Source organism: Pinus tabuliformis, chromosome 5_1, assembly GCF_031772625.1.
Source record: "Pinus tabuliformis cultivar Carrire ecotype Pingquan chromosome 5_1, CPIR1, whole genome shotgun sequence".
NCBI lineage: Eukaryota > Viridiplantae > Streptophyta > Pinopsida > Pinales > Pinaceae > Pinus > Pinus tabuliformis.
This window is the reverse complement of record NC_142305.1, coordinates 233339709-233350255: the sequence shown is the minus strand read 5'-3', so window position 1 is coordinate 233350255 and position 10547 is coordinate 233339709. Positions and strand designations below refer to the sequence as shown.

The window sequence follows — 10547 nt, the reverse complement described above, 5'->3', positions numbered from 1 at the left end:
AAACTTTATATTGTTTTTGGTTTATTAAGATAAGAATCATCATCATCATTATGTTAATGTTATTGTCAATACACACTCAAGTAGAAATTTTGATTATGAGTTAGTTTTTGAAGATTAATAACCAACTAACTCTTTATTTTTTTAATGTTGAGTTTAAATGTTTCAAGATTTTGCATTTTTCATTGTAATTTGATAACACAATTTTGGTGAGATTGCAATTTTCATTTTACATTGCTTAAATTGCATTTTTGAATTTATAAATAAATTCAACTTCATGAAATTTTTTAATCTTATAAACTCAACCAAGCAAATATACAATTCTAATCATTTCTAACTTTTGTTTTGTAAGCTTGGTAAGACTACATCTTCATCATGTCCAATATATCACCCCGATAGGGGTGGGGAACTGAAAGAGTGACTTCACATCAAGGAGTGCCTTAACAAAATACTCACAAGGAGTGCCTTAACAAAGCACCCAATCACGCTCTATCCAAGACCATGTGGACATTTCCAACTAAATTTTAAATATATATATATATTAAAAACAAACAAAAAAATATCGTTATGCTCATTTTTTTAATATTTTTTATTTAGCTTAGTCTAAACACACCACGTTTTCGCCCTAAAAAAATAGTTTTTCCAACAAGATTTTGACGAAATTAAGTGGAAATTTTTGGAAATCCATAATTTTTTGGAAATCCAGAACTTTTTGGAAATCGGTCAAGTTTCAGAATTTTAAGTGTTGAATCCAATTCCACCATTAAAAAATAGATTCATTACTCTCACTTCCACCATTAAATAATAGATTCATTCACTCCCAATTACAGATTTTTTTGGAAAAAGAATCACTGAATTCCAAAAAAAAATAGTCAACCACACGAAATCATCCCCTACTTAGACAAATCTAGTAAAAAATAATGTATGCCCATTATTTATTTATATTAACAATAAATAATTGAAAACATTTTTAAATTGTTCGGTGTGTTACGCTGTTAAATTATAGTAAACTCTCTTGGTCAAAATGCACTTAATATTGGCTTAGTCTATGGAGGACACAAATTTGTGCTAAAAATAGCTGGAGGCCAAAAAAATTCAAAAAATCTACAATAGAAATGTTTAAATGGAATTTTTAATTGTGGAATTCAACACTATTAAAAAATTTATGGGCACCTAAAATCTTAAGAATGTTTAAATAAAATTTTTAATTATGAAATTCAACATCATTAAAAATTTATGGAACACCTAAAATCTTAAAGTTTAATAGTTGTGATTACAAAAATTCCCCTGCATTTATCAAAATCTTGACTAAATTTTTATAATTTTCTAAACAAATTTAAAGATTGAATAGACTAAGACCTTAATAATTTTTTTTATAATTTCATTTAATTAGAAATTAGTTTATTAATTAATTTTCAAAAATCACTTTTATATTTGAAGTTACAAATTTTGATTGCAAGACTATATCCTATTAAACACGGAATAAAAATGAAAACTAAGAAATTAATCCATGATATTAAAATATAAAAAAACAATTTTCCAATTTAAAATATTAAACAAACAATTTTCCAATTTTTTTTCTTTATCCATTCATTTTTTTTCGAAATAATAAAAAAATGGTTTAATACGGCATGAGACTTAGAGAGCGCCAATCGTTCAAGTTTATCCACAGTCGTCATTATTTAAATAAAAAAAAGTAATTATTTAGTCAAACACTTCGAAAATAGTCAAATTATAATTTTGATGAAGAAATAAATTAATTGTAATCTAGAAATCGTTCGGGCATTTTGACTTCGAAATTTGCAGTCGGCCTGAAGTTGCCAGTTGTCGATGTACACGTGGCTGGTGACCGCCGCTCTGACGGCGCGCCAATGTTGACGGTCATTGTCGACCAGCGGTGAGTTGTCAAAAAGGTAAAAAGTCGGCGGGGGTGAAAACGATATCTTGGAAAGTCACCCGCAGTAAATGCGACCCAGACGCAGTAAATTCTAGAGAAGGGCCCTGGGTAACTGTCACCCGTTGCCTCAGTACGGCGTGGTGTCGTTGCGTCACGGCGGAACCGTGCGCGGAAAGGAGAGGTGTGTGTACGTGCGAGAACCGCTCGATAAAATGCGCACGGAACCGAGCGGAATCTCGGGGCAGAGGCGACTTTGAAAGCACCTGAAGAGTGCCTCGAGAATTTGCAGAGCCCCAGAAGGGAAATAAAAACAGAAATCCCCGCTTGCATTAATGGTGTAAAGCGAGGTCGGAGGTTCGAGATCGGGGGAGCCGGCGGCCGTTATGCAGAAGAGAGCAGAGTGTTCCTGCGAGCTCTGAGTTATGAAATCCGACTAACGCTTGCCAGTCATTTGGTATGTAGCGTTCGCTTGTGGTGAAAATCTTCAAGCTTTAATTTGTAGGGTTTGATTGAATTTATTTTTTAAAATGTACTGTCTGCTGAGATTGCAAGGTTGTTGCGAATGCCATGGGATTCTTGATTTAGATTCTAATTTGGTAAAGAATGAGCTTATTTTGTCACTTCATTTAATACTTTCGGGCTATAAATGGACATAGAGATAGAAACTTAGGGTTTGGAAGCGATACTGTGTGCGTGCTTGTTGTAAAGGCGAGGTTCGGTAGGGGACAAAGCGGAATAGAAATTAGAATAAGCCGTGCAGCCATGGTGGACAGCCAGAGCTGTTTGTTGCCAGAGATTTTAACGGGCTCCTTTGAGACTCTAGAACAGCAGCAGAAGCAGAAGCAGAAGCAGCGTTGGTACTTTGTGACATATTTGCTTGAGTTGCCTAAGATCGAGAACGGGATGGATGGCAATGACAAGGAGGGGGGTTTTGGGGATTTTCCGCATCGGAAAGTGAGGAGATTGTCGGAGTGTCGATGCCAATCTAGGTCTAGGATCTGCAGTTTTGCTGCGCAATCTTCCTCTGCCTTGTGTCCGTTGGAGTGTGCTGACTGCTCTGGGGAGCAGCATGGGGAATCCTGTGAGGGATCGGATGATTATATCATTCCCGGTCTCTATGATGACAACATAGAGAGAAATTGCCTCGCTCGATTGTCAAGATCAGATTATGGTTCGCTGGCTTTGGTGAATCGAAGGTTGCGTTCACTTGTTCGAAGCGGCGAGCTTTATGTTCTGAGGAGAGAACTTGGAATAGTGGAGCATTGGATTTACTTAGCGTGCAACCTGGAACGATGGGAGGCATTTGATCCCACACGGCAGCGTTGGATGCGCTTGCAGATAAGGAGTCTTTGGCAGTTGGCACTGAATTGCTTGTTTTTGGGAGGGAGGTGACGGGATTTGTCATCTGGAGGTACAGTATTTTGACACACAGCTGGTATAGAGGACCGCCGATGAATCTGCCGAGGTGCTTGTTTGGTTCTGCCAGTTATAAGCAAATTGCCATTGTAGCAGGAGGTTGTGATGCAAGTGGGGGCGTGCTTAAATCTGCAGAACTTTATAATTCAGAGCAGGGCACTTGGGAAACACTGCCAGATATGCATTCCCCCCGAAAGCTCTGTTCAGGGTTTTTCATGGACAGCAAATTTTATGCCATAGGCGGGATGGCAAGCAATACAGAATCTCTTACCTGTGGCGAAGAATTTAATCTTGAAACAAGAACGTGGAGGAGGATTCCAGACATGTTTCCTGGAGGCAATGCAGCTGCCCATGCACCTCCCCTGGTTGCAGTAGTAAATAATCAGCTTTATGCTGTTGAGCACTCGCAAAATGAAGTGAAGAAATATAACAAGGATACCAATATGTGGAGTGTGTTGGGAAGATTGCCTGTAAGGGCAGACTCAACAAATGGCTGGGGTCTCGCATTTAAGGCCTGTGGCAATGACCTGATTGTCATTGGAGGTCAGAGAGGACCTGAGGGTGAAAGTATAGAGTTGAACTCATGGCATCCAACACCTGAAGGAGGACCTCCGGATTGGAATGTGCTGGCAGTTAAGGAGAATGCAGGGGTTTTTGTTTATAACTGTGCAGTGATGGGTTGTTAGCTTTTTTTTCTGTTACTTGATCTTGTCAGGTCTGTTCTGTACTATTTATTTATTCACAGAACTGCTGGACAAGATTACAATGGTTTGAGAGTAGCTGCTAATTTTTTTCTCTTTACATCTTTGGATCAAAGAAAGTGGCACAGGTGGTCCAACTGAGAGTAGCAAGTTCAGATAACAAGCCATCAATTCTTGTCTGAATTGTTATCTTGCTTTTCCCCCTATCAACAAGGCAATTTTTTTCATAGGGGTTCTCACATATGTCAATTTTTCCGACACTTTTTGTATTGTTCTGAAAATGATTTCCTTGGTCGGACATCATCATGATGGGAATCTGAGGAGAATACACACTACAGAAGAATGACAAAAAATATTTATGTTAAGATTCTTGATCCTTCCATGTGCATGCTGTTATAATATCCATTCAACAGCTACTACTGCAACTGTCACATGGAAAAGAAGAATGATATAGATTATTGATGTTAAGATTCTTGATTCTTCCATGTGGATGCTGTTATAATGTCCTTTCAACAGCTACTACTGCAACTATGACATGGAAAAGAATAGAAGTATATTTTTCAGCCATTATGTAATGACTTTGGCTTCTTAATTCATGGTTTAAAATTCAAAGCTGGGTTATCTTGTCTCTGTGAATTGTCTATGGGTGTAATTTGACTCTTTAACTGCAGCATATGTTTATCTGCAGACTGCCATAGATTGCATTAGAAAATAAAATAATAAATCTGAAAAGCTATGATTGTTAAGATTCATATGACCATTTTGTTGGCCATATTGTTATCATGAAATGAGTATTAATTATTTTCTCCTTCCAAGTGTATTAAGGATTGATTGACCAGAAATATTAAACTCGTGGTCTCATTTTTATTTTTTCAGTTTGAAGTGTGTCCAATTTGAATATTGTGGCCTTTCTTGTCTCTGTGAATTGTCTATGGGTGTAATTTGACTTTTTAACCGCAGCATATGTTTATCTGCAGACTGCAGTAAATCACATTAGAAATAAAATAATAAATCTGAAAAGCTTGGATTGTTAAGATTCATATGAGCATTTTGTTGGCGACATTGTTATCATGAAATAAGTATTAATTATTTTCTTCTTTCAAGTGTATTAAGGATTGACCAGAACTATTAAACATGTGGTCTCATTTTTTTTTCCTTTGGTTTTTTTAATTTCAGTTTGAAGTGTGCCTAGTTTGAATATTATGGCCTTTCATGCTATAATTGGCAGCAACTGAACTCATCAAACCACTCCACGATCTTGAAAAGTGATCCAGAACTCTTTTATTTCCATTACTATATATAATCACTGGCAGTCGTGTTCTGCATGCCTGGTTTAAGTTTTAGTGTTATGTTGTTCAATGCATCTTCCTACATATGTTTTATTTAGAGGGGTTATGGCACACTTGGACTTAGGAACTGATATAAAAGAGGCTTTTGTTGGAAACTGCAGAACTATGTTGATGTGCTCTCAACACTATGGGCTTTGAATGCCATCTTTTGGCGTCACTGGATTCCTTTCATGTTTGTATGGTCATTGGGTTTAGTCAATGCTAATAAAGAATTAACTCACTCATCGAAATTCATTTTACAAAAATGATTCAGTCACCCATGTTTTTGCGAGTCTGGAATAGTATATCCTTATGATCCTTTGAAGTATGGGACCTGGAATCTGGGAACCTACAATTAAAAATGTTGACAGTATTATGTATCAAAAGATTTTCCGCATTTTACTGTTTGTGTAAGGTGTTTAATATGGTTCGCATATCTGTGTTCCATACAAATTCTGGAAAATGAAAATAAAGATTTATGGATGAATGGGGTTTGCCTATTCATATTGATATAAGGATCCTTCCAGGACCAACAAAGTGCATGTGCATGAGGAACAAGGCTGGTAAGCTGCATTTTGGGACTTCGTCATCTTTATATGTTTTAAAAAAAAATGTTCCGTCTATGGAAATAAATATTGAAATATTTCTCAGTTCCAAGATATTATTATAAGTTTGCTTAGATCATATTATTTATGTTTCTTGACAATGATGAACATGACCATTGATTTGTAAAAAAGAGATAGTATAATTTTATTAAAGGTCCAGTGTAAGTACAATGTGGGAGCGTGAAATCAACTACTAAATCAAAACAGAGAGAAGAGCGCTAAATAGTTATCTGAGAAAATGTATAAAATAAAATAATGTGAAAATATAAAGTCCCTGTGCTGACACAAAATAATGAATGTCAAGCCCTATTGGAGTTGATGTTGGCTGCTAAGAACAAGAGAGGGGGCCTTGATATAGGCTTCTCATTAGAGTCATCATTAATTGTGAAGGGGCCAATGCACTAAAGTTTGGTAGTGGACATCCTCCTTGTAGTGGTCGAAGTTGAAATTCCTTGGCTATATGATCTTGGGGGAATCACAATATTGAGGAAGCTTAATGCTCCCAACTTCGGAAGAAATACCTGATGCAAGCCTTGCTACTCAAGCAACCCACGAGGGATGGTGAGTTGGGTGGGAAGAGAGTAACTCTGGGACCTCCTAGAGCTGATGTGTCTACTTAATCTCTGCCTGCTGTTTGTTCCCCTATCAGACATGGTAACCACAAAGTATGAGGTGATCCCATTGAAGGGATGTGTAGAGCCTGAGATGTGTGTTCGTATACTTCCCCATGAAGAAGGCAAGACATCTCTACTCAGTGTAAGGGAGCTCCTCGAGTCCCTAAATAGGTAGTGGTATTTACTTTTGATCTCATAGCAGACAAGGCATCGGAAAATGAGATGCTTCTCCAGCTCTGGTTCTTGTAAGTGGCATAACTAGCAAGCCCTGTTATGCCACTGGAGGTGGTGAGCTATCTCAATCTAAAGATTTTGGAAGACCACTAGAAAATGATCACGAGGGATTCTAAGGGCATACACCTAGTGTTTGTGGGTGTATGAAGATTGGATGATAAGACCATGCCTTAGCCCTAGAGAGTGCTTAGCATAAACAATATTATTTTAAAGCTTCCAAATATAAATTTTTGTAGGTGTAAACTCTCCTATGGCAAAGCTTTTACCTTTTAGTACATAGTTAAAAATCCATTGATATTGCAGAGATCATATTGATCATATCTTCTTGACTATTGAAGTTCCAGCCCAGTGTTATCCTTGTCAGAATTGATCTCTTTTTTGAATGCATATTCACCTTAGAACCAATTATATATTGTATTTGTATTTATTAGTAATAACAAGCACGGGACAACTATTATTTATTTGGCATTTTCTTTTCTTGGCACTCCTTGCATTGTTGGTACGATTTTATTTTATTTATCATATTCTTATGATCTTATCGCACAAATCTGAACTAAAGAACAAACAGATCAGCATAATAACTATTGGCTATCTAACCCTATCACCTCTACATGCTTCTCCATTTGGAATAGTGCTCTTCCAGTTTTAGGAGGATGTCCCTAGGGTTTGTGCATGTTGTTTCTAAAAAATAAAATCTGTGTATGAAACCAAATTGGATCAGCACACTTTAGCTGCTATCTAAGCACCCAAAAGCACTGAAGAGCAGTGACCAAACAGTGAAATGAAGTATGAGGGTTGAGATTAGTTTCTTGACCAAAATTATAACAGTGAATATATGGAAAAATTGAAAGAATATCTGCCCTAAGCGAAAGCAAAATTCAAAGTAAGTGCATGGTAATGACAAACAAGATCCTTGGAACATGATTGCACATGTACTGCTACAGCACAAACTCAAAGAGCTAAAAACAATCATAGTCAAATCCATTTGATATAGTAATCAAGAGACAGAATAGATCACAGGCGTCCAACACATCACACACTGCGATCTCTGGTGTGCAATAGTGGAAGATGTTTTCAAGTCCAGAATGGGAGAAGGAAGATGGCATAGAGCTCTTGTAACCTATGTAAAAAGAATCCAACCTTCCAAAGAATGAGTTGCCACCAATCTTTATAGAACACAAGGAGAAGAGGAGAGAGTGCACCTAGGAGAGGTAAGGTAATATAATTTATTAATGTCAACAGATAATCATAAATAGGTCAATGGGATAGCTAACTACATTAGTAAGAGAATACAAAGCGGGAATGCAAAATGCTTCACTTAAGAGAACGTGATAAAATCAAATCTATCTTATGTTTAGAAGATTTAAAGTCTTAAACCAAATAAGATAAGATAATTATATTAATGTCCAACACATGAACATAAATGGACAACTAAGTATATTAGTAAAAGAATCCAGAAAACTTGATAAAATCAAATTTATTTTATGTTGAGAATATCCAAAGCATAAAACCTAATAACACAGATCAAGGAAATAGAGTGATAATGCAACTACATGCAAGCACTGCATAGAACCAAACACCAAAGATAATGAATCCCCATGGGGATGTCTCCCTATGGGTGATCAACATCTCTTGATTCTATATCTCTTATCATCCAAGGCTAAAGGGAAGAAACCTCAGATAGATGACTGATTGGAGGTCTAGGAGAGTAAAAAGATATGGTATATACTATAGTATGTCATTCTACCTAGATGCAATACTCTGCTACCAAACCTTGGAAAAAGCATCATGACTGCTAGCGTGGTGTGAGCTATCCCAAGATCTAAGGCGACATGTCCGTAAGGGCCTTGCTGGTCGAGCATGTAGGGCCTCCTAGGCCTGATAACTGCTGTAGTGCTACTATCTATCTACCTGTTGGTACCTCTATCTGCTAGAAGCAGTAGGAAGAAATCTGTAATTGTCTGGACAGGACCAGGCTTGGTCTGGAGTCGGCATAGTGAGCGAAATCTAAACCCAAGGGCCTACCTCGTATACAATAATAGAAAGTAAACAATACATCATATACAATAATAGAAAGTAGACAATATTAGAACAAAAGTGTGGTACAAAAATAGTCTAACTCTAGATAAGATGCTCCTACTCCAAATAGAAATCTGCTGCAAACAAGGTGCCAAACAGTGTTACTTGGGAGCGGGAGTGACCTTTTCAGAAGCTCCCGGTTTGGGAGCGAATCTCGGAGCGTTTTTTATATATAATATATATTTTTTATATTTTGATACATATATGTCAACAAAAACATGTAAAATAATGAATTAGATATAAAAAACATAAAAACACATAGATTGAACCATATAACAACAATCATCTAGAAGTTATAATCTTCATCAACCACGTCCACAAGTTAGTAACATAGTAACATACAACATATTGAGTCTCATGATTCATCAATCTTAAAGTTTCAAGCTTTCAAAATTCAATATATAACATTTATCATCATTGATCACCAAAGTTGTACTTGTAAGCTAAGTGTAACCATTACAACAAATAATATCTAACATGAAATGAAACAACTTTCAACTTTCATGAAGCATCATATTCATAATTCATTACTAATGAGTTATAATTGCCAACTTCAAACTTAAATTGTCATATATTGTTTAAAAAAATATCATAATAAATATGAAAGAGTCAATAGTTATAAAAGCTACTAGAAACTAGAAAAGAGAAGTAAATCTATTATCTATTTCTTATGCTTGGGCCTCTTTCTACCACGAGAAATGTCTAATTTTTTAGTCTTGTTGGAAAATAGGGATCTTTGTCATTAATATCACCCTCTAAGCATTAATATCCAGAGGTATCTTTGTCATTACCTCTGTATCTGTATAGGGATCTTTGTCATTATATCACCCTCTAAGCATTAACATAAGATAGAAAAAGCATAGCATGTCAAGTCAAGATTTTGTTTGAGTAATGCATACATTTTCAGGAGGGTCGTGATAGAGGAGTTCAACAACCAATGTCACTAACATCAAGGTAGATAGAGGGATTGGTGCTCTTGATTAAATACGAGTTCCATACCCTAATACATGACAAAGTTCAATGGAAACATTGCAATCCCCCAATCCTGAAATTCTGAAAAACTGATAAGTCTGCTGGATTTTGATGAAATCTAAAATTCTACTTTCTCCATATGAAATCCAATGAGGTCAGAACCACTCTCAAACATCCTGAGTCATTTCATGGTAATGTTAAAAATAAAGTAAAAGTGACATCTTCGTTTTCATTATTTTACTTTAAGAATTTAACATTACTATGAATAACATATCAATACTAGGGCCTAGACTTGATCATTACGCTGCCCCACTCAAAAATTATTTGTTTCTTTAAAAAAAAATTGCAAAAAAAGGCAAAACGCTCCCGAAAACGCAGGGAGCAAATTTTTTTTAGGGAGCGCGCTCCAGACCCGCTCCCTAGTCGCTCCTGCCCGGAGCGCGGATTAGGAGCGGGATCGGGTGGGGGGGGGGTGCTCCCCCGCAACACTGGTGCCAAATCTGTTCAAACTGCCACATAGCTAGTCTTCAAACCTGCCTCCAAAGCAATGTTATCAGAACTGTATCGGTGATCAAACTGAAAATGTTTGTGGACCAGTCAGAATTGGTAAAAAACTAGACCAAAAAACCGGTTGACCAAAAACACATAAAATATTCAAATTTTAAAGAAAAACATATATATACATGTGCATTCATATGAATCCA

General features: G+C 36.5%; 1 long non-coding RNA gene and 1 pseudogene across 1 annotated transcript; both read left to right on the top strand.

Moving 5' to 3' along the window:
* The first annotated feature begins 2004 nt into the window (after positions 1–2004).
* LOC149164261 (uncharacterized) lies at positions 2005–5998 on the top strand. Its single transcript, XR_016260679.1, has 2 exons — positions 2005–2348; positions 5462–5998. It is a non-coding gene; the product is annotated as an uncharacterized LOC149164261 (long non-coding RNA).
* LOC149164262 (F-box/kelch-repeat protein At5g60570 pseudogene) lies at positions 2346–4647 on the top strand (annotated as a pseudogene).
* Positions 5999–10547: the final 4549 nt, after the last annotated feature.